The sequence below is a fragment of the Mus musculus genome, chromosome 3 (genome assembly GCF_000001635.26).
Source record: "Mus musculus strain C57BL/6J chromosome 3, GRCm38.p6 C57BL/6J".
NCBI lineage: Eukaryota > Metazoa > Chordata > Mammalia > Rodentia > Muridae > Mus > Mus musculus.
In genome coordinates, this window is record NC_000069.6 from 52737932 (window position 1) to 52758367 (window position 20436).

The following is a 20436-nucleotide window of genomic DNA, read 5'->3' on the forward strand; positions in this document are numbered from 1 at the left end:
CATATGTGTCTTCTAATCACTATTGTTTAACTGGCTAAGACCCCATTTTCATTTTAGCTCCATATCACAATTATGAAAACTTTAATTTTCATTTATTTTTATTTTAATTTTCATAAATTTTTAATTTATGAAATCTTTAATTGTCTTCTCTTTGCCCCGGGGTTATGTGTCAGCTTAAAGTTTTGGAAACCCCCAAATCACTGGAGACCTCCCATAGCAATTGAACATTTCCCCAGGAACCAGGGAGGCAGCAAAGATATTATGTACTGTTATCAAAGGAGTAGACTTTTACCCAGGCCTGCAGAGGCAAGGCCTTCCAACTCAGTGGAAATGATCAGAAAGAACAGGGATATCATGAAACAAGCAAGTTTTGGAATATATGGTGGGATGTGAACCCAGTTAGCTGTCAAATGTGAGGTCAGAATATATGGGTTGTTTTCTAAAGAAGCAGAAAATGGTCTAAGAGAAGTTAGTGGGTTGTTGAGAAGTTTCAGAACACAGTGAACAAGGTGCTACCTGGCCATCTGTTTGAGTTGCTGGCAGCACAGAAGTGATAATTATTTCTTCTCCCTGGCTAGGGCTACTCCTCGGTGCAGTTGACAGAGGGGAGCCCCGTCACTCTAGATGCATGACTGACACATCATCAGGACGCCAAGGAAATCTGAGCATGCTCTCTGGGTTGCTCTGACAGATGTCTTAGGAAAGCTCCTCCTCTTTGTCAACTGCGAACTACAGAACTCTGTTGGTGGCCTGTCCCATCTGATGCCCACATAGGCCAGGGTGTCACCCCGATTTTGTACAAAAGATCACTCACAAGGGTATGTTGTTAAAGACAGCAATACCTCTATAGAACACAATACAGTTGACAAAGGAATTCTTCTCAGCGTATTTGATCTAGATAAAAACTACGCAGTAGGTTGTTATTCTTTTTAAAAAGAACAATCCCTACCTTTCATTGCACTGATTTGATTGCATTTCTCTGTTGCCTTCCATGTTTTTCATAAATCATGTTAATGTTAATCTTCCACTCTTAAACCTGCAGCAGTTTTGTAGAATTAACTATACTCTCTGGCTGAATGGTCTTCATGTTTAAGTTCACCTTGACCTTCTGACAGCATCTCACATTGGCCTCGCTGGAGTTCATTTGATCACGTTTGCTCTCTGCTCTTCCATGGCCTGCCCTTACCTTCCCCTTCCTTTGACTTCTCTTTTGCCCTCCATCTCTACCCAAAGCTTCAATCAGCACCTAAAATTCCCTTAGTTCCAATCTAACTAATAGAATCCTTCTTCAAAATTTTCCAAGGTTCTCATATAGTTGATGCCTTTGTTTGTTTGTTTGCTTTAAAAAAAAAAAAAAACTCTACCGTACAGTCTCCTTTTTTATTTATAAAGTTTTATTTTATGACAAATATTTAATGGGATAACTTTAAATACAAAGTTTTTTATTTCAATAATGTTTGAAGGACACTTGTTCAGAAGTTATCTAAACGTATAGGAAGTTAGTTTGGCAAATGTTTACAGGTTTATAGAAACTGACTGTCAAGTCTCTTGTTACATTGAAAGCCGTGGCTTCTTCATTTGTAATCCAAAACCTGGATCAAGCAACATTTCCAGTGTGAATTCATTTCCATAGGCAAATAATAATTCTCATAAATTTTTTTCTCCTTACCATGCGCATGTGTGAGTGAGAGAGAGAGAGAGTGTGTGTGTGTGTTATAAGACAGCTTTGTGAAGTACTTCCCTTTTCCACCCATGTGTAGAATCTAGAGGCCAAACGCAGGTGACCAGGTTTGAGCAGCAAGTCCCTTCCTCTGCTGAACCATCTTGCCAGCTCTGCCTTTAACTCGTGCTGTGCTGGAATGATAGGTGCTGGTGTTTGTGGCCAGCAGGCTGAATTTCAACTGTCGTCTACAGTGTGGCTGTAGGTAAGTTAAACTTGCTCTGTGCTTCTTCTCTCTTACAACTAAAGTGGAAATACTAAAGAGATCTGTCTTAAAGAGTCCCTGTGGGGTTGCGTGAGTTAAGACACATAAGATATTCATCAGATCATATGCTGGCATATTTTCTCCATCATTTCGTCCTTTTTATATTTATTGATAAAACGATACGCAAACAAAGCAGAACCAGGACAGCTGTTGGTCAAATAAACAAACCAGGAAAGGGATGCTTGACGCTTCCTTATGATAGAGTCTAAATGAAAAAAAATGGAGGGTATCCTTTACCATAGCTTTCCCATGCAAATTAACGTGAGGTTCATCATTGGCAGTAAACATTTTCCGAGCTTTGCAAGTATTAATCCAGGGACTGACAGACTGAGAGCAATATAAACAAATTTGGAATGAGTGATTTTCATATCAAATCAATAGCCACGCAGAATTGCACATGAGTTTGTGAGACACGGTCCCTTTTTTAATGCTGTCTGTCAGGGAGATAATTTGCACAGTTGTTTCTAGTCGTCTCTTATACTCCAGTACCACCCAGCAAACCTGCGATAACTCTGAGTGTGAATGGTGGAAAGAGCCGGGCTGTGCAGGATAATAAGGCAGATGTGGACTTTGAACCCCAAACCTAGTTGTCAACCAGAAAAACTGCAGAGAAGTGCACTAGCTTCTCTGTAGTCTGGGACTCTGAACCCCAGAGGAGTGCTCCCCCAAACAAAGACTTGACGGAGTCAACTGAGTCAGCCGTGGGCCTATTTCACAGTCCAGCAGATGTGCACTCTCAGGTCAGGGACCACACCGCAGAAACAGCAGTGACCTGTTTGTCACTCAACTTCCCTCATCTGTACCAGAGAGGTTTCTCCACCCCCACCCCAGTGCTTTTTAAAGTAACATCGGTGAAACAGCTAATGAGGCGGAGGAAAGCAAGCTGGTCCCTTCTGGGCCGCTAATGACTCCATGCCTGGGAGCCTAATCAAAGATTTGTACATTTAATTGCTGTCAAGTCAGCTCCAACCACCTGCCATTTCTGCAGCACCTGAGCTCCCAGTTCGGTCGCCCCTGATTTGAAATGAATCCATCACTGTTTCGAAAAGCTGGGACACCAGGCTGCTGGGCAACCTTGAACCAGGTTTATCCAGGAGGGCAGAGAGCAAGGGACCTGCCTGGGGCATGAAGGGTGGGTGGATCGGATGGGGGTGTCACTTACCTCATGGGGTTGGCCTTGGGGAAGACACCTGCTCTCTTCAGGATCCGATTCCTGCTTTTCTAGGGGAAAATGAAAAGTGTGTGAGGGTGACTGGGGCCAGGAGAAGCAGGGAGAGGTGGCACTGGATCGCATTCTTCAGAGGCTATGGATGCCTTTATTCTGCAGGATGAATTATCCCGATATGGGTCAGTGGGTGATGAGATAGATTCCTTCTGGAGAACATGGCATTTGCTTTATTGTCTTTCTCCAGTTCAGGCTGGAAAGACCTTCTAGGCTCTTTTGGAGGTTAGGGGGAATGACATGAACCAGGGCCTGGATTTAGCCTAATGGCCTGTAAACTAGCTGCCTTGCAGAGAGTGCACCAATGGGGTGAGAAAGTGGTGGTTATCTATTGTTTCAGTTGCTATACACTGAATTTAAACCTTGCCCTCTCATCAGTTATAGGTACACCAGGGGTGCCAGTTCAGTCTGGCTTTTCTGGCTTAGTTCTAGGATGGCTATTTTAAATATGAGCACACAGTCCAACTAAACACAGTCCTAGACTCCAACCCCAGGGGTCCTGGTGCAGTTGGCTTAAGATTTAGTCAGACGATATGCTGGTCAAACAAACTCTGCTGATCCCATCGTGAAGCAGGGTTGACTGATGACCTTAAAGCCTCTGCTTTGTGAGCCCAGCCTGTCCCTAGAGGGAGGACAAGGTAACATCTAGTGAGAACTTGACCAGCTGTGTCTGTTCTGAGTTGGCCAAGGAAGAGCCTCTGGCCTTGAGAACCGAAGCAGGAGAAAAGCTCTTTCCCTTCTCCCACTCCCTACATGGGCTAAAAATCATATGTAACTAAAGGAAGTGACTCCAATGGAGCCAATGGCTGGACGGGAAGAGTGCTCTGCCACAGAACCTCTTTGGGACTTGTTTGGGAATTTGTTCTTCTCCAGGGTGACCATGCAAGGGGTGTCCCAGGACCCTTAGTTCTACAAAACTAGTGGGCTCCTAGTCCAATAGGCTTGCTGCCCACTTGCGGTTCCTTCTGCATTGTAAGAAACGAACTGTTGGACTGTTAATTCAGATTTACAAAGGAAAATACAGGTGAATATTCTCATGTTTTCCATACCCTGGACAAAGAAAAGAAAAAAAGAAAATCAAAACCAAAACAAATTGACAGCAAAGCAGGAAGTGAAGCGGTGTAGACTGTCTGTATTCGCCCTCCCCAGGAGCCTCCCATGGTGAGTGTTTGGTTGAGACAGCTATAGAACAGGACCGCTTTTTCTTTGTCTTCCTCATCCTCGTCCATGAAGAGAGATTTCTTAAACTTAACCTGATTTGCAAAGTAGGTTAGAAGTGATTAAAAACAAACAAAAAAACAAAAACAACGAAACAAAACAAAACAAACTTCTACCCTTTTCCTGAACCCAGTGATGCTGGGAAGCCCTTGACCCCCTCTCCAGCAGCGTGATAGTTTAGGACCAAGTGTGACAGAGTTGCAGTGGCCGGCTATGTCCTAAGCCTTGCTGTTCCTTGTTTTCCTGTGTTTATTTGCCTTCCTCTACTCTACATAGCTGTCCCCCATGTCCCAGACAGATGCGCATTTGCTTTGGTTGCCCTGTTGCTGCCTGGGCTGTCTAATCAGAGGCCCTGGAACGTGTGTATGATAACCTTACTGGAAAGCTAAACTAATTTCTAAAAAGCAAACACCGTTTGATCTGCCAATGAGATGGAAAGATACTATTACTTGTTATTCACTTAGGCCTCTGAATCTCTCCCCAGAGGGCTTAAAATCACAGAACTAAGGGACATTCATTTGTTAATCACCTTTGGAACTTAGGTCTATATTTTTTTTCTCTGACCTGGGAAAACAGAACAAAAGAATAACTACTGTCAGTCTGATAAGCTCTAAAATAGCAAGCATGTATGGAGGTTTTATGCATTTTCATGGAAACAGTCACTGCAGCGTTCCAGTGGAAGAGCCACACTCTTCAATCCCCCGGGAGTCAAATGCCCTGAAGAGATTCTGGCCACAGATCCCATTATGACAGCTACCCTGAGAGCAGTTTTGGAGATTCCATGCACAGTCCTGGCCCTCCTTTTCTGCAGAATCGATTGTGCTTTTAATTCTGTCAATCAGATTTGGATCAAGTCAAGAAATTCTTACCGCTCTGCCCTTGCAACTGCAGTCAAGGCACAGGCATGCCCACAGGTTAACTTGCTAAATTGTTGCTTCTTGAGAACAGGATGAAAATCGGGTCATGAGGGCAATTGGACTGCTGTGTTTCTTACAGAGTTCATGTGCTTGCCTCCTGTTGCTCACATAGAACCCAGTGCTATGAAAGATTAAAACACCAGGAAGCACATCTCTTACCTGGTCTTACTTGCTTCTGTGTTCGGGTGAGCTGGACAATTGCCTCTTATGTAGAAGGAATTTTGTCCCAGAGAAGCCTTTGTTTTCACCCTGGGAGTCTTTCCAGGAGAGGTCACGATGGCAGTTTCCCCTGGGACTTAGGGAGAGGTCTCTGCTCAACGAGGCCTAGCCCAGGGACTCACCGTTTCTACACTCATCTCATGGAGATGCAAAAGACAATAATGGCATCGATGGAAAATGTCCTAAGAAAAGCTCAAGTTCCTCACAAGAGTAGCCTGAAGGAATGACAGAAAAGGTCATACTTTAAGTCACAGTCATTTGTGCTATATGACTGTAATCCCTGCAGCCAGGATGCTAAGGAAGGAGGAGGAGGAGGAGGAAGGAGGAAGGAGGAAGGAGGAAGGAGGAAGGAGGAAGGAGGAAGGAGGAAGGAGGAAGGAGGAAGGAGGAAGGAGGAAGGAGGAAGGAGGAAGGAGGATGAGGAGGAGGAGGAAGAAGGAGGAGGAGGAGGAGGAAGAAACACAATAAAACAAATAATTCAGCTCCCCCAAACCCAAGCCAACCAAACAGAAACAACAAAAGATTTTTTAAAAATGCAATCTAATTTAAAATGTACTTGAAAAAGCCAGCCACTTATTGGCTTTCAAAAACTGAGACACACAATTGAGAGTGTGGCTGGCATTCTCTAAGGCTCTTGGCATCCAGAAGTCCAATTGCCTCTCTCTCTTGCACTCACTATGTGGATGATAGGCAAAGTTGAGGTTTTTGGAGTAAGCAAGTGTGGGGGCTAGGAGAGGTGCAGGCATAGAATAATAAGGACAATATGGGCAGATGTAAGCCACATCTGTCCTTCATTCTGTCTCTCTGACACATAGTGGTATACCTAAGAAGAGGAACTGGGCATAGGCTGCGATGTGAATATACGCAGCACACAGCCATCCCCACTCCCATGTTCCCTCCACCTTCACTAGCCCCCTCCCCATGTTCCTGGGCCGCAGTTTTTCCTGTAGGCACTGCGGAACATTGGAAGGGGTTCAAACGGAAGTGTGTTGAGAAGGTGCCATATGTTTTGTGCAAGTATCCCAGAACCACACTAGACTCTTAGGCAGTGTGCCAGCGAGAGAGAGGAGAGATGGTCTGACAGACTTATCAGCAGTCACTGCAAGCATTTCCTCCACTGTAAATGTCCTGACATTCTGACCCTGCGGCTCTGAAAGTTTCCAAGACTGTTCCTATGCCAACCCAAAACATGACATGACCTGTACTTCGTGTGCAATACAGCAGTGGGTTCTGTTACACCAGGAGGATGCTTGTGGCGTTTGATTGATTGTTCATTCTTTCCTATGGGAAAAATCTAGAGGCTTTAATAGCCACCAACAGAACTCTGTGAGACCCTGAAGTGCTTGTGTGATGTCCAACTTCCTCACATCTTCACGGTCTTGCTCGTGTGTGTGTGTGTGTGTGTCTATGGTATTGGATAATAGGGACAATCTGGGCAAATGTAAGCCACATCTGTCTTTTATTCTGTCTCTCTGACACATAGTGGTGTACCTAAGAAGAGAAACTTGGCGTGGGCTACAACGTGAATATACATAGCACATGGCCATCCCCGTTCCCATGTTCAATCCACCTTCACTAACCCTGCATTCCATGCTTCAACACATTTGAGGAATATTGGGCAAGTCACCTAAAATTCCAAATATCTAGATAGTTTCACTGTTTGGGCCAAGTACCCCATTGCCTTCCAGAGCAATCCATTGTGAATCAGATGTTTGGTTTATGTCATCCAGCCTGATCATTCTAGTTTAATTAAAAAAAATAACCCAACAACTATATTTTCTCTGTTTCTTCTTTTTTTCAGAAATTTACCATTTATCCCAACGTTTGCCTTTATAGAAACTCTCTCCTTTCTCTCTCTTCTCTCTCTTTTCTCTCCTCTCTCTCTCTCTGAACTGGTTATTTTGTTCTAGTGACAAACTCAATGGAAGGGAGATGAGTTGCAGTGTCATCTAAATACCAGATGAACAAGGGCAACCTCAGAAGCCTTCCATCCAGTCCAGTCCAATGCTATCTGGTCAAGTCATATTCCTAACTACAGGGACGTAATCCTAATTAGAAAGTTCTTTAAAAGGCCAAGCACACGGAACACTGAGAAACTAGATGTTGCTGTGTCCTTTTACTCCCAGAACATTCAGATATCTGCCCTTTGCCCTAGAGGATATCCACCCATGGCACTGGTTAGTTTCCATCTTACCTATCTCTTTAACACTCCAATGTATACCATTCACAACTTCTAGAGATCCAGTTTAGAGTGCTGTCTGTATCCCTAGAACATCTATCAGCCTGCCTTGCTGGGTCACATGGCCAGGACTGACTTCCTATTCAGTTAACAATATAATCATTCCCACTTGAAAACAGCCACCTAAATGCTTATAGGGGTGTTTCAGTTAGGGTTTCCATTGTGAAGAGACACCATGATCATGGCAACTCTTATATTTTTTGGTTGTGAGCCTATTCTTTAAGAGCTGAGCCATCTCTCCAGTTCCAAGACAATTCCTATAAAGGACAACATTTAACTGGGGCTGACTTCCAGGTTCTGGGGTCCAGTCCATTATCATCATGGTGTACCCACCATGGTAGTGTCCAGGCAGGCATGGTACTGGAGGATCTGAGAGTTCTACATCTTCATCCAAAGGAAGCCAGAAGCAGACTGTTACCCAGGCAGCTAGGAGGAGGGTCTCAAAGCCCACTCACACACGATACACTTCCTCCAACAAGGCCACACTTCCTAACAATGCCACTCCCTCGGCCAAGCATACTCAAACCACCACAAGGGTTAAGAGTAACTATATAATCTCAGTCATTCAGACTTTTTCTTTCATTAAAAAAAAAAAAAAGACCATTTAAAAATTCATCAGTCATACTTACTAAGCAGTTTTATATATACTAAATGTATTCTTCTTGGTATCCAGATCTCTAAACTTTAGCAGATATATTATTGTGTCAGCATTTGCCATGGTCAAATAACAGAACAGTCCCTTTTCATTCCCCAACCCCCTTATGCCCTTTTAGGACAAGATTTGCGGCAACTTTCTTCTAACCACTGCTAACCCCTTGCTGGATTTCTGCCTTTTCTGTGTCCCCTTAATGTGTAGTCACACAGTGTGGAGGCTCTTGTGTCTGCCTCATTCCATTTAGCTTAGCACACATGAAGTAAATCTATGCACTGATCATCCGTTCCTCTTGTGTTGCTCATTATTTCTATTGCACGAGTGTGTAACAGTTTATCGGGTGTACATCCACCAATGGAAGGAGACAAACATCTTTCCCACTTAGGGTGAACATTAATTAACAAAGCTAGAAACGGTGATGTGAAGAATTTTGTGTGTGAATTCGTTTTTAAGGCATTTGGTCTAAGAAGTACGTGGAAGTTTAGCTCCTAGTGAGTGCCCGGAGCCTGAAACATTTAGGGGACCCCTGGGAAGAAGAGAGAACGTTTCCTCCATCAGCCACCACTCAGGCCCAGACCTGTCAGTTAAACACGGGCTAGTTGCAGCAAGAGGCTGTTATTCCCACTGAGGACAATCGAGGAGTAGAAATTAAAATTAGCTCTCTTTCTCTGAGGCCCTGGGGAAGAACATAAGTAGATGTTGGCAACCATCAATTTAGTGGGCCTAAGGTTATCCAGGTGGTGTAGTAATACTTTTATGGCCTGAGCCAACTCCCAGTGCAGGGCACTGCTCTGTGCTGGAAGAATTCCTCTTCAAGTCATGGACAAGTGTTCTCTGCTACTACTGTGATGTAACACCTTTTTTTTTTTTTTTGCTTAAACTTCTGCTTTGTAGTTTATCACCTAAGGAAGTCAGGACAGGAACTCAAGCAGGGCAGGAACCTGGAGGCAGGAGCTGATGCAGAGACCATGGAGGGGGGCTGCTTACTGGCTTGCTCCCCATGGCTTACTTAGCCTGGTTTCTTATAGAACCCAGGACCACCAGCCCAGGGGTGGCTCTACTCACAATGGGCTGGGACCTTCCCCACCGGTCATTAATTAAGAAAATGCCCTATAATAGACTGATCTTATGGAGGCATTTTCTCAAATGGGGTTCCCTCCTTTCAGATGACGTTAGCTTGTGTCAAGTTGACATAAAACTAGACAGCACATACACTTTAAAGCTAGGGATTAGTAGAGAGACTCTGGGTAATGTTTAATAACCTCTTCATCTCATTAAGTTCCCAAGTGCTTTTCTCACTAACTTTGGTGATAGGGAGGTATCCGTGTTTCTTGGTTAACATAGTTATATCATGATTTTCTCTCCTCCTCCTTTTCCTTCTTCCTTCCTCCTCTTCCTCCTTCTTTGAAATGCTGAGGCTGGAATTCAGGGTTTTATGTGGATCAGGCAAATGCTCTGTCACTAAGCTAGAGCCCCAGTCTTTTTTACTTTTTATTTTGAGACAGGTCCTTAATGAATGACACGGGATAGCCTTAAACTGTAGCCTAGGCTGGCCTTCACCTTTTCATCTCCTTGCTTCAGGCTGCTGTGTCACAGGTCTGTAATACCAGGCTAATTCTTCATCGGTATTACAAATTTCAGGATTACCACCAATTCAACCTGCTTTCTCTCTGTACTCATAAAAAAGGGGAGTTCTCTTACTGACGTTCAGCTTACCCCCATATTATTGTTAGACTATGAAGGATCCCTTCAGGGTTCATATATGCTGAAATCAGGTGGGACTGTGTGAGGTGACTGGATCAGGAGGCTGCTAACCACAATCCATCACATAGCTCTGATTGAAGAAAACAGATTACAGAATGGGGGGCCCTTTGAAGGGTTCATCTTATCTTTGTGCCCCCGTCTGTCTGTCTGTCTCTCTGTGTGTGTGTGTGTCTCTCTCTGTCTCTCTGTCTCTGTCTCTGTCTCTCTGTCTCTCTGTCTCTTTGTCTCTCTGTCTCTCTGTCTCTGTCTCTCTGTCTCTCTGTCTCTTTGTCTCTCTGTCTCCGTCTCTGTCTCTGTCTGTCTGTCTGTCTGTCTGTCTCTCTCTCTCTCTCTCTCATCTGAGGTGCAAGGCTCTGGTCTACTGCCTGCTCTCTTGCAGGGTGCTCTGCCTCACTCACAGTCATGGTGTCAAGTGACATCCGATGAGACTTCTGCAGCTGTAAGAACCCAACTGTCCTTTTCTCCTGACTGTCAGTTTTCTTAGGCATTTTGTCTTAGGAGTGGAAAATGAACAAACATGCCCTAGAGCCCTGGTTCTCAACCGGTGGGTCGTGACCCTCTTTCACAGGGGTCACTAGTCAGATATCCTGCACATCAGGCTGTTTACATTTTACAATTTCTAACAATAGCTAGCTTAGAGTTGCGAGGTAACAGTGAAATCATTGTATGGTTGGGGATGACCACAGTACAAGGGACTTTATTAAAAGGCCCCTGCATTAGGAAGGTTGAGAACCACTGGTCTGGAATCCTATTCAGCCTCTCTCCCAGCATTCCACCTTTTCCACCCCAGGATGTAGGCTTCCCTAACATCTCACCGCTAAGCATTTTCACTCATCCATGATGTATTTATTATGGGTGTGCTCAGGTTGAGCTGTAAACAAGAATCTATTAGCTCTATTTTAATAAAAAATGTATATAAAAATAATTATAGGACCTCAAGAACACATGCCTTCAGTACGGATGGGCTCCAGTGATGACATGGCTGTATTTAGTTCTGAACAGAGTTCAAGAGAGAAGAATGTGTAGGCAAAAGCTGTTGCTGTAAATTATAATGGGCTTAGAGTTTACGATTTCAACTGTATGTGAATTTTTTGTGATGTGCTCATTTTTAAAACATCATTTCAGTGTCAAAATGATTTTTCGCTGAACAAGTAACTTGTAAGAGTGGCACTGAACAAAGCCCATGAATAATTTGAGAACTTGTGTCTATCAATCACTAACTTAAATGGATGGCTTTGGGTTTATTGGTAGCCATGTGAAAAGATGCTAGATTATGAAATAATCAAGTTTCTCTGGAGCCACAGATGAATATTGTGATCTTAATGAGCTGAACACCACAACAATAATAACGGTAGTACCGAGAGCTAATGTTTCATGAACACAAGGGTTAAGACAGGCGATGTCGAAGTTGGTCTTATTTGTTTAGGAGGCAAACCATGACTGGATTTGTCTCTGCTCTAATGCCTCCTAACTAGGTACCATTTTTCAACCATAACATATAAGTAGATGGGTCTTTATCTAAAAATATAAATTTATAATAATTATAAATAAATAACAATCACAAACAAATTATTGATAATTTATATTGTTTGGTCTAAATTATAAATAAAACCACAGATTGATAACAACAATAAATGAATAATTATAATTAGTTATCAGAAATGTATAAGATAGTGAGGCTTACCTGAGAAGCTTCATGTATTTAACTTAGAGCCTAACATATAACAAAGACAAAATAACTATTTGCTGCAGTTATAGTTGTGTGCATGTGCATGTATTTGTGTGTAGTCAGATTTAAGAGACAGTTAAAAGTGAAGAATTCTTATCTATACCTGTATACTTGGGCTAAGAATTCTTATCTGCAATCACATGTTTGGGCTACGAATGAGGCACATAAGACAACAAGTAGCCTAATCCTTTGACTGTCATGTTCTTCACACAACACGGAACTGATTGAACCAGCAAGATAAAGAAAAGGCTCTGTTGAGAGAACAGGAACGCATCTAGAGAGCCACAGAACAACAACGGCAACAAAAAAAGATGCAGAAGACCAAAAGTAAAACATTCCTTACGTACTCCCTAAAATTTCAGTCTAGACAATTGGATAGGTAACCTGCAGGCATGAGTGTGGATAGAGCAAAAATAACAATTAAAATCAGCAGAAACAAAAATATTCTTGTTTTCTGAAAATACAAAATTCAGGAGGCAGGATGGAAAGATGGCCCAGTAGTAGTGCTTGCTGCATACACGTGAGGACCCGAGCTTGAACTCTTGGAACCTCCTTACAGTCTGGGCACAACAGAGACTGTCTGTGTTCCCACTGCTGTAGAGGTGGAGAAAAAACCATGTGTTACTGGGCAGCTGGCTTAGTTGAATCGGTGAGCTCCTGGTTCAGTGAGAGACATTGACTCAAAAGGCAAGGTGGAGACCTACTGAGGAAGACATATGATGCTGACTTCTGGCATCCACACGCGTGTTGATGTATGTTCAAGTATGTCACATGCAAAGAGGGAGGGTCTGTGGCTGGTGGTTGTCTAACTGTAACAAACCCCAAGCAGAAAAACCAGAGGGAGGCAGCCTCCCCTCTTCTCTCTCTTTCCCCACAGAGTCTCTGCCTTTCTTCTCTCTGGTTGTTCATCCACAATTCTCGAAACTGACTGTCTACTTGTTTCTCAGCATTAAAATTGATGAAATGTTTGCCCCAGCTTCAGTGTTGCATCATTTATCATCATTTATCACTTCACCACCATTGGCTCTACTCTCTGTGTATTATGGTTTGATGTCTAAAAGGAGATGCTCTGGTGACCTAGGCCAGAATTAGAGTTGAGACGACAACCAATCATCGAAATCACTTGAAGTTCCAAAGAAGGCCCATGTGAACATCAGGGAGAGACAGTGGAGTTCTAGAGGAGAAGATACATGTATAGAATGGGAAATCATGTCATCTAAACAACTCATGAAAACAAACAAAACAAGACACAAATCTGGGTGGGTACAGGTTTGGCAATATATACCTATGAAAACAAAGACGTAGCTTCAGGATCATTCTGACTGTGGCTACACACTCTTGTTGGACGTGTAGAGGATATTTCATCCAGGGAGGGTCGCCAGGAGATCACAATATTTACAGCAAATATCTCATGGTAACTGAAGAATGATTAGCTGGGAATAGCAGCTGCTTATGAATTGTAATGGCGACCTGGTGGGAGAATGTTACTACTTCCTTCATTCTTTCCTCCCACCCCCTCCCCTTCTTTCATGATCTCCTCTCTGTACCACACCTCTCTGTCCTCCTTTCTTGCAACAAGCAGGCCAAGGCCAGCCCAGCAATACTGCAGCCACTGAGCTTGACACACTACTAAATGGAAAATAGAGAGGAGCTAGTTTGACAGGGAAGACAAGTTTCATTTCTATCAGATATGGAAATTACTGGGAACATATTCTGGCTTGATATAAGAAAGATTTAATCAACATTTAGCTGTGTGGAGAAGTGAGTTTGCCATCATACAGGGTATTCAAGCATACACACAACTATCTGTTACTTTGTAAAAGAGGGGCTCTTATATTTGCTTAGAAGTTAGAGTAGATACCTTTAGAATTTCATCCAACTCAAGGTTCTGTGGCACTATAATAGATAAAAGGGGGCTACTTATTTCAGTCATTGATGTCTCTTGGCAGATTTTAAATACCACTGTGACATATACCAAAGATAAAAACAAGCAGAAAAGGGGAGTATCTCACACATTTCTGTGTATATTGATAGCTGTATATTTACCTTATATACATTTCGATGCGAGGCTGTTTATACCTAGAACTCTAGTTGTTATTTCAGAAATCAACACATAGCCTTTGACGTAGTTGAAAATGTTGGGGACTCTGACACAGCCAGACCTTGTGCTTGTGTATAAATATGTGATGTTGTGTGTGTAAATATAAAGAAAGGGGCCCTGATTTGTAGTCAAACGATTACTAGTTTCCATTTAGTGCGACATCTATTCTATTGCTGTGAAGTAGCCATTTATACATCTTTTGCGAGGCACCGTCTCTGAAGGAAGTCAACTATCAGTCTAAGTGTATCATCAGTATGTAAACAGAGTGATGAATTGCTGGATTGCTAACACAAGAACCATATGGAACCGCGAATAATGCTCTGAGGAGCTGGGGATAATTTTAGCGTTTACGAAAGCTGAGGACTCGGAGAAACAGTCTTTTGATTAAACCTCCCAACACTTCTGATTTGGCTCTCAAGCCTTTATGGGGCAATTAGTATTCCGTACATTAAAAATAGGACTTGATGGATGGCTTCTCTCCTAATGCAGGATTAATGAACAATCTGGGAGTTCTTTTGGGGAAGGACGGAAGACATAGGAAAAGTTTGTTACTCGAGAGACTTCCTTAGCTTTTGTATAGATATGAGTAAGCTTATTAAAGCTGGGGGCGGGGCTGGGATTAGGTGGCTGGGCCCTGAGGACTATGACAAATGTCAGGACTTTTGGAGTAAATCTCTGCATCAGAGGAAAGGCAGATGAAGCACCATCTAGGTGACACTGGGCAGTCTAGGTACACTGTGGGAACCACTGAAGTCTCATTGAATTTGGGTCCTGCATGTCTGACCTGAATTTCCAAAGAAGAAATTAATATCCTGGAAGTTGTTAGAGGGTTCTCCCGGAAATATTCGGTACAGAATTCTTAGAAAACACTCTCAGGGTATCAGTCCTCCACCAAGTAGACTTGACTGTGGTCAAGTCCACATATCCTCATCACCTAGGGATGAAGTTCTTGGTGACTGAACTTGACCGCTAAAGGGGTAGAAAGCCACCACTCATGGCCATCTCTGCAATCAGCTTCTGGGGGATTTGATGATCATGTGGCTTTCACTGGGGTGAACAGGTGGCTAGCATTCCTCCAGAGACACTGGGAGCATCCCTTGAAGGAAGTCCAGGAAAAACAAGAGATATACACATACCCCACTGAGGGCAGAGGGCCCCTGAGGAGGCCGGGGCTCAGGCACACAAGGGCTGCCTGCCCACCTTTTTATCATCAGCACCCAAATGACTCCTCTTCTTCTTTAATGGTGAGAGCCTGCAACGTTGATATGTCCCACTTTATTATAGTCTGCTCACTGTGGAATCTTTTTTAAAAACATATTTTTAAAAATTAATTAATTAATTTTTAGTACTGTAGCTGTCTTCAGACACACCAGAACAGGTTACTGGATCCCATAACAAATGGTTGAGAGTCACCCTGTGGTTGCTGGGGATTGAACTCAGGACCTCTGGAAGAGCAGTCAGTACTCTTAACTGCTGAGCCAGCTCTTCAGCCCCAGTGGAATCTTTTTGTAGCATTAAAAATAAAAGTATTTGGGGCAGGCCAGATGGCTCAGCAGGGGAAGGAACTTGATACCAAGCCTGAGAACCTGAGTTCCATCCTCGAGACCCACATAGGAGAGAGAAATGACTGCTGAAAGTTTTCCTCTGATCTCCACACCTATACCTCAGAATGCACATGAGTGTGGGCACACAAACACACACACACACACACACACACACACACACACACACACACATACATAGAGTAATGATTTTAAAAAATTAAAGCATTTCGTTAATGTATACTCTGGGTTTTCCTTCTGAAAAAGACAAGATATAGCCTCAGCAGTCTAGAGCATGAGACCTGAAGGGCTGGTCCTAGAGAGGCTCCTTCAAGCTTTTTGAGCAAACTGCACTGTTAGCACTAAAGGTAGGTGTGAGTGTGCAAGCGTGTATGTGAGCGTGTGTGTGTGTGTGTGTGTGTGTGTGTGTGTGTGTGCTGCACCCTACCCCACAACATATTGCTCTGATTATAAAGAGCTACTGTATTTTTTGCTTTGGGAACCAAACTAACTACCTACTATCTTAGGATATGAACTTTTATTTCCATGGGATATTTACTCCAAATGATCATTTGTTTAACCCACTGAACTACACAGATCACAAGAAGGTAGTATTCATGGTTAACATCTTGCTGGGAACAATACTAAGAAAATATGTTTTCTAAGAGTGAGTGTATAAAACAGGTAGAAAAATAGAAGCAAATTACCTTAAGTAAAAATGGTGAGAGGGGGGTGGAGGCAGCATCTAGGTTTAGGTGAGAGACATAATTCTAACTGCACAAGGCAGACCAATGTTGAATTCCGTGATCACTATTTTATAAGCAAATGGCAATAAAAAGGAGAAAGGGAGGAGGAGGAAGGAGGAGCACGGTACAGTGGCATGAGGCACCATTCTGCATTGTTAAGGTTCTAAACCCCAAATTTCCAAAAGGAGGAATTTCAGTGTCACTTGCTCCCCAGCCCATGGCGATAAACCTCCAGAGTGCATGTCACAGCCCCAAGTGACCCTGGTTGTGTCAGCAGCTCCACTGGGTGTATGACCTTTGGCACAAATAAAATGTATTTACTCATGCCTGAATTCCAGTGACAAGTCCCCTTAGATAAAGCTCCACTAGGGGCCACCTGCCCTCAATGACCTGCAAGGCTTTCAGGACCAGCTTTCGTGCTCTGCGCACCTCCTACCGAGGGCTGCCTCACTGGAAAGACTTGACTTCCAGCACACAGGGAGGGAGGTGGGACTCTGACTTCTACAGTCCATTTGGCTTTGCTTCCCTTTGAAGCCATTATTGAGAAGCTTTCCGAGCACGGATCTGCAAACACAGACACCAAGGAATCCTGGGCCCAGAGTTCAAACAAAAGTGTAAGGACAAGTGAGGTGAACGGTATTGAGATCCCACGTAGACCTCTCCTATTCAAAGCAGTCCTTCCTTGTCCTCACCCTTTGGAGAACGTTTGAAATGATGGAAGTTGTATTTGAGCCTCCACTCTGAATGCTTCTGCAGGGTAGAGGTTCCTCCGCGGAGCTTGTGAGGGTTAACTGAAGCAACAACCTCTTTTATGTCTTTACAAGTAGTCTGTTCTCCATTTTACACATGAAGAAGCAGAACAACAAGAGTTTAAGTCACGTGGGAAGTAATACAGCTGTGAAGTGTCCATCCGAGACATCGGGTCAGAGCAGGTCAGGAAATACCCACTAAATCAGATTAGCTGCACACTGCTGTGGGCTTGTCTCTCTCAGAAATCTGTGAGGAAACAGTCCTGGTACTCCCTAGCATTATCATGTTCTCTGTCAGGTTCATGGGGTGTCTGTAGTTTGTTCCTGTAAAGCAGGGTAGGCCACTGTTTATCTGCCCCGGGATCTTTACAATCCAAAACTGATAGCACAGTTTATACCAGGGTGATGGAGAATACGTCCAGGAGAACAGGCTTTATAAACACCCAGTCAATACCGAGCAAAGGACAGGTGCTGTTTGCAAGACCCTGAAGACTGCACTCTTTAGGCAGAGGGTCAGAACACTAGGCATGCCATGTTCCAGTGAGGGTCCAGTGTCCTGACGGCAGGGCTGGAGCTAAGTCACCAAGCCAAGGATTACACCCAAATTGGTTATTTTGGGGCAAATGGGGCAGATTCTAGACACTCGCTACATACAGTATCAGCTGATGTTGCTTTGTACAAAAATGTAGTTAGATGTATCCTTTGGATTGCATTTTTCCTTTACAAGGAAATGATGTCAGATTCTGCTAAAATAAAGCAATGGCTGCTCTGCCTTTATTGTGCACATTCCAACGCAGACCTATTTATCCATCTTTACACTCTTTAGCCTTTGTGCTTGATCCCTGGAACCACGAGGAACAGGAGGCTGAGAGTATTGGTAGTAGTATTGTTGTATCTAACAAGACAACAGGCATAATAAGTCTGTAGTGAACAATGAACTACGGTTAACAGAGATTTGAGCGTTCACCATGGGACAGTCAGTGAGCTGTGTGTACTTCTTCAGTAGACTCCAACATGCCTGTGATGTATGTGTGAGTATCACCCACAAGCCAAGTGAACTCTGCCAGGCTACTGAAGCACTTTAGGTCCAGCTTCGTCCTCTGTTTTAGGAGCTGGGAGGTAGCTGTAATAACTGGGTTAAGGCATACAGTAATTGCAAAGACTGCCTGGGTTAATACCTGGGTGGCATTTGGAACAGTGCCGGCATTCATAAATGCCCAATAAACACTGGCTAGTTTGTGTATTTATCTTAAGATAACCTCTCAAGTCATTTGAGGGATCAAGATTGGAACTCAAACTGCCTGACTTCAGATCCTGTGTCTCTGTGCACAATTTGAAAGCGTAATCAAATAAGTGAGGAAATAGCCGGGAGTCACGTGGCTATATAGTGGCAGGTTTCAGGTCCCTGTCACTCAAGCCTACAATTTCACTGTCCAGTCTGAACTTCCTGTGTGCATTAGCTGTCCAGTACTCCGACAAAATCCCCTGATTAATGAACTCAGAGTGAAGGAGGGTTTGTTTTCATTTTGTCTCACAGTTATGGAGATTTCAGACTGTGACCAATTGGCTCCGATGGTTTGGAGCTGTGGTAAGGAGGGTGTGGTAGAATAAACTATTTACCCCATGGCTGGACTGAAAAAGCACAAGAAGGGCAATCGCGAGTGGTCAGAAGTGGTTCCCACCTTTTAAAGATTCCACTACCTCCCAAGAGCACCATGGGTCACTTTGCTAAGCCGTAGACATCCTCCGTGCCCAGGTCTGCACCTCTATAGGAAGAGGCGGAAATGTACCCTGCACGTGGTTCCCACCTCTTCCCTCCTCTTCAGACCACACCTTCTTCCCTGCTGGGAAGCTTCTGATGATGCCCTTTTACAGTTTGGTCAGAGCCAGTTATGATGGGCACTCAGTCCCAGCACTCAGGAGACAGGGGCAAGCCGAGGGTCTCTGACTCTGAGGCCAGCCAACCTGGTTTAAGTTCCAGGACAGGCAAAGGAGTCTACTCAGAGAAACCCTGCCTCAAAAAACCTAAACCCAATGCAACCGAAACAAAAACCAACAACAACAAAACCAGATTGCTGGCAAAGGTTACATTCTGTAGCGCATGCCGGGGTGGGGATGGCGGTGGGCAACAAACAGCAGAAACAATACTAAGTAGTACTTGGAAGGTAGTGTTGGTTTATAAAGTGTGGCATCATCCTTCTCTTTTGGTCATTGGAATAGCCCTGTTTTGGGGTTACTTGTGTTCTTGGGGTTCAGAGGAACAGAGCTCCAGTTTGTATCGGGGTCTCCTGAGTATGGGTTCTGTGTACTTTGTATGACAAAATCTTTGACGCTGTAGTCAGAGACCACTTGATCCTTGACCTCAGGACTATTTCATGACATTTCTAGTGTAGATTTTGTTATGCTTGGGGAAGTTTTAGTTTAAGCCTTCCCCCAAATAGAGAGACAGGACTGTTTGTTTTTGGACCCTGGATCCCGGGACAAGGGACTGAGGTGCATATATTACATATCAAAGCAGACCTGGCCTCTAGGTCCTCCAAGAATCTCTCAGTCCATACCTGGCATACCCTGCTCCCAACTTGAACTTTGCAGCCCACAGGTTGGGCTACCATTCTCCTAGAGGCTCCTCCCTATATTATCCAGACAGTTTGGCCTCCCTCCTCCTCTTCCACCTCCTCCTCCTCCTCCTCCCCCTCTTCCTCCTCCTCCCACTCCTTCTCCTCATTGTAGTCCTCCTCCTTCTCTCTCTGCCTCAGCCCTTTCTCTCTTTTTCTTCCCCTTCTCCATGGCGACTCCCCTGGCCTGTGAACTCTCAAGAGAGCAGCTTCTGTTTAATATATCTAATCTGGCTTGGATTGGCTCATTTTACCAGCAGAGAAATAACCCATCAAGGACATGCTGACTTAAATTATGTCCAAAGCATGGATCTTGTGATTCCTTTCCCAGATTTTATAAAAGAGGATTCACTCAGAATATTACTGAATGAAGTATGAGTTCTGTAGAGAGCTATTCATTCAGGATCTTCTAATCATGGATTCTAACAGTCATTTTATTCACTTCAATGTCATTGTCTTTTTCAGATGATATTTCATTTCAAAACCTGGGCTCACAGCCCCCTTCCACAGAACTCTGTGGTCTCTCTATCCTCCTCATTTTGTCTTGCTCCATGGAGGGAGGTTTGTTTTGTTTTGTTTTGTTTTGAACCCAACTACTTCCTCTTTGATTTGGTGGCAAATTGACTGTCTGAGTGAGTAGAATAATTACTTCCATGGCAATGGGTGAAGTTAGAGACAGGCCATTATGTGAGCATTACAGAGAGACAGGGGCTGAATTAAAAAAAAAAAAACAAATAAA

At 43.7% G+C, this 20436-nt stretch overlaps 1 long non-coding RNA gene across 1 annotated transcript in view; it reads left to right on the forward strand.

Annotated features, from left to right (window-relative positions):
* The first annotated feature begins 1792 nt into the window (after nucleotides 1-1792).
* Nucleotides 1793-20436, forward strand: part of Gm2447 (predicted gene 2447) — a 36931-nt gene continuing 18287 nt past the window's right edge. Inside the window, exon 1 of the long non-coding RNA NR_038079.1 lies at nucleotides 1793-1925. This is a non-coding gene — a long non-coding RNA (predicted gene 2447). The remainder of the gene's footprint in view (nucleotides 1926-20436) is intronic.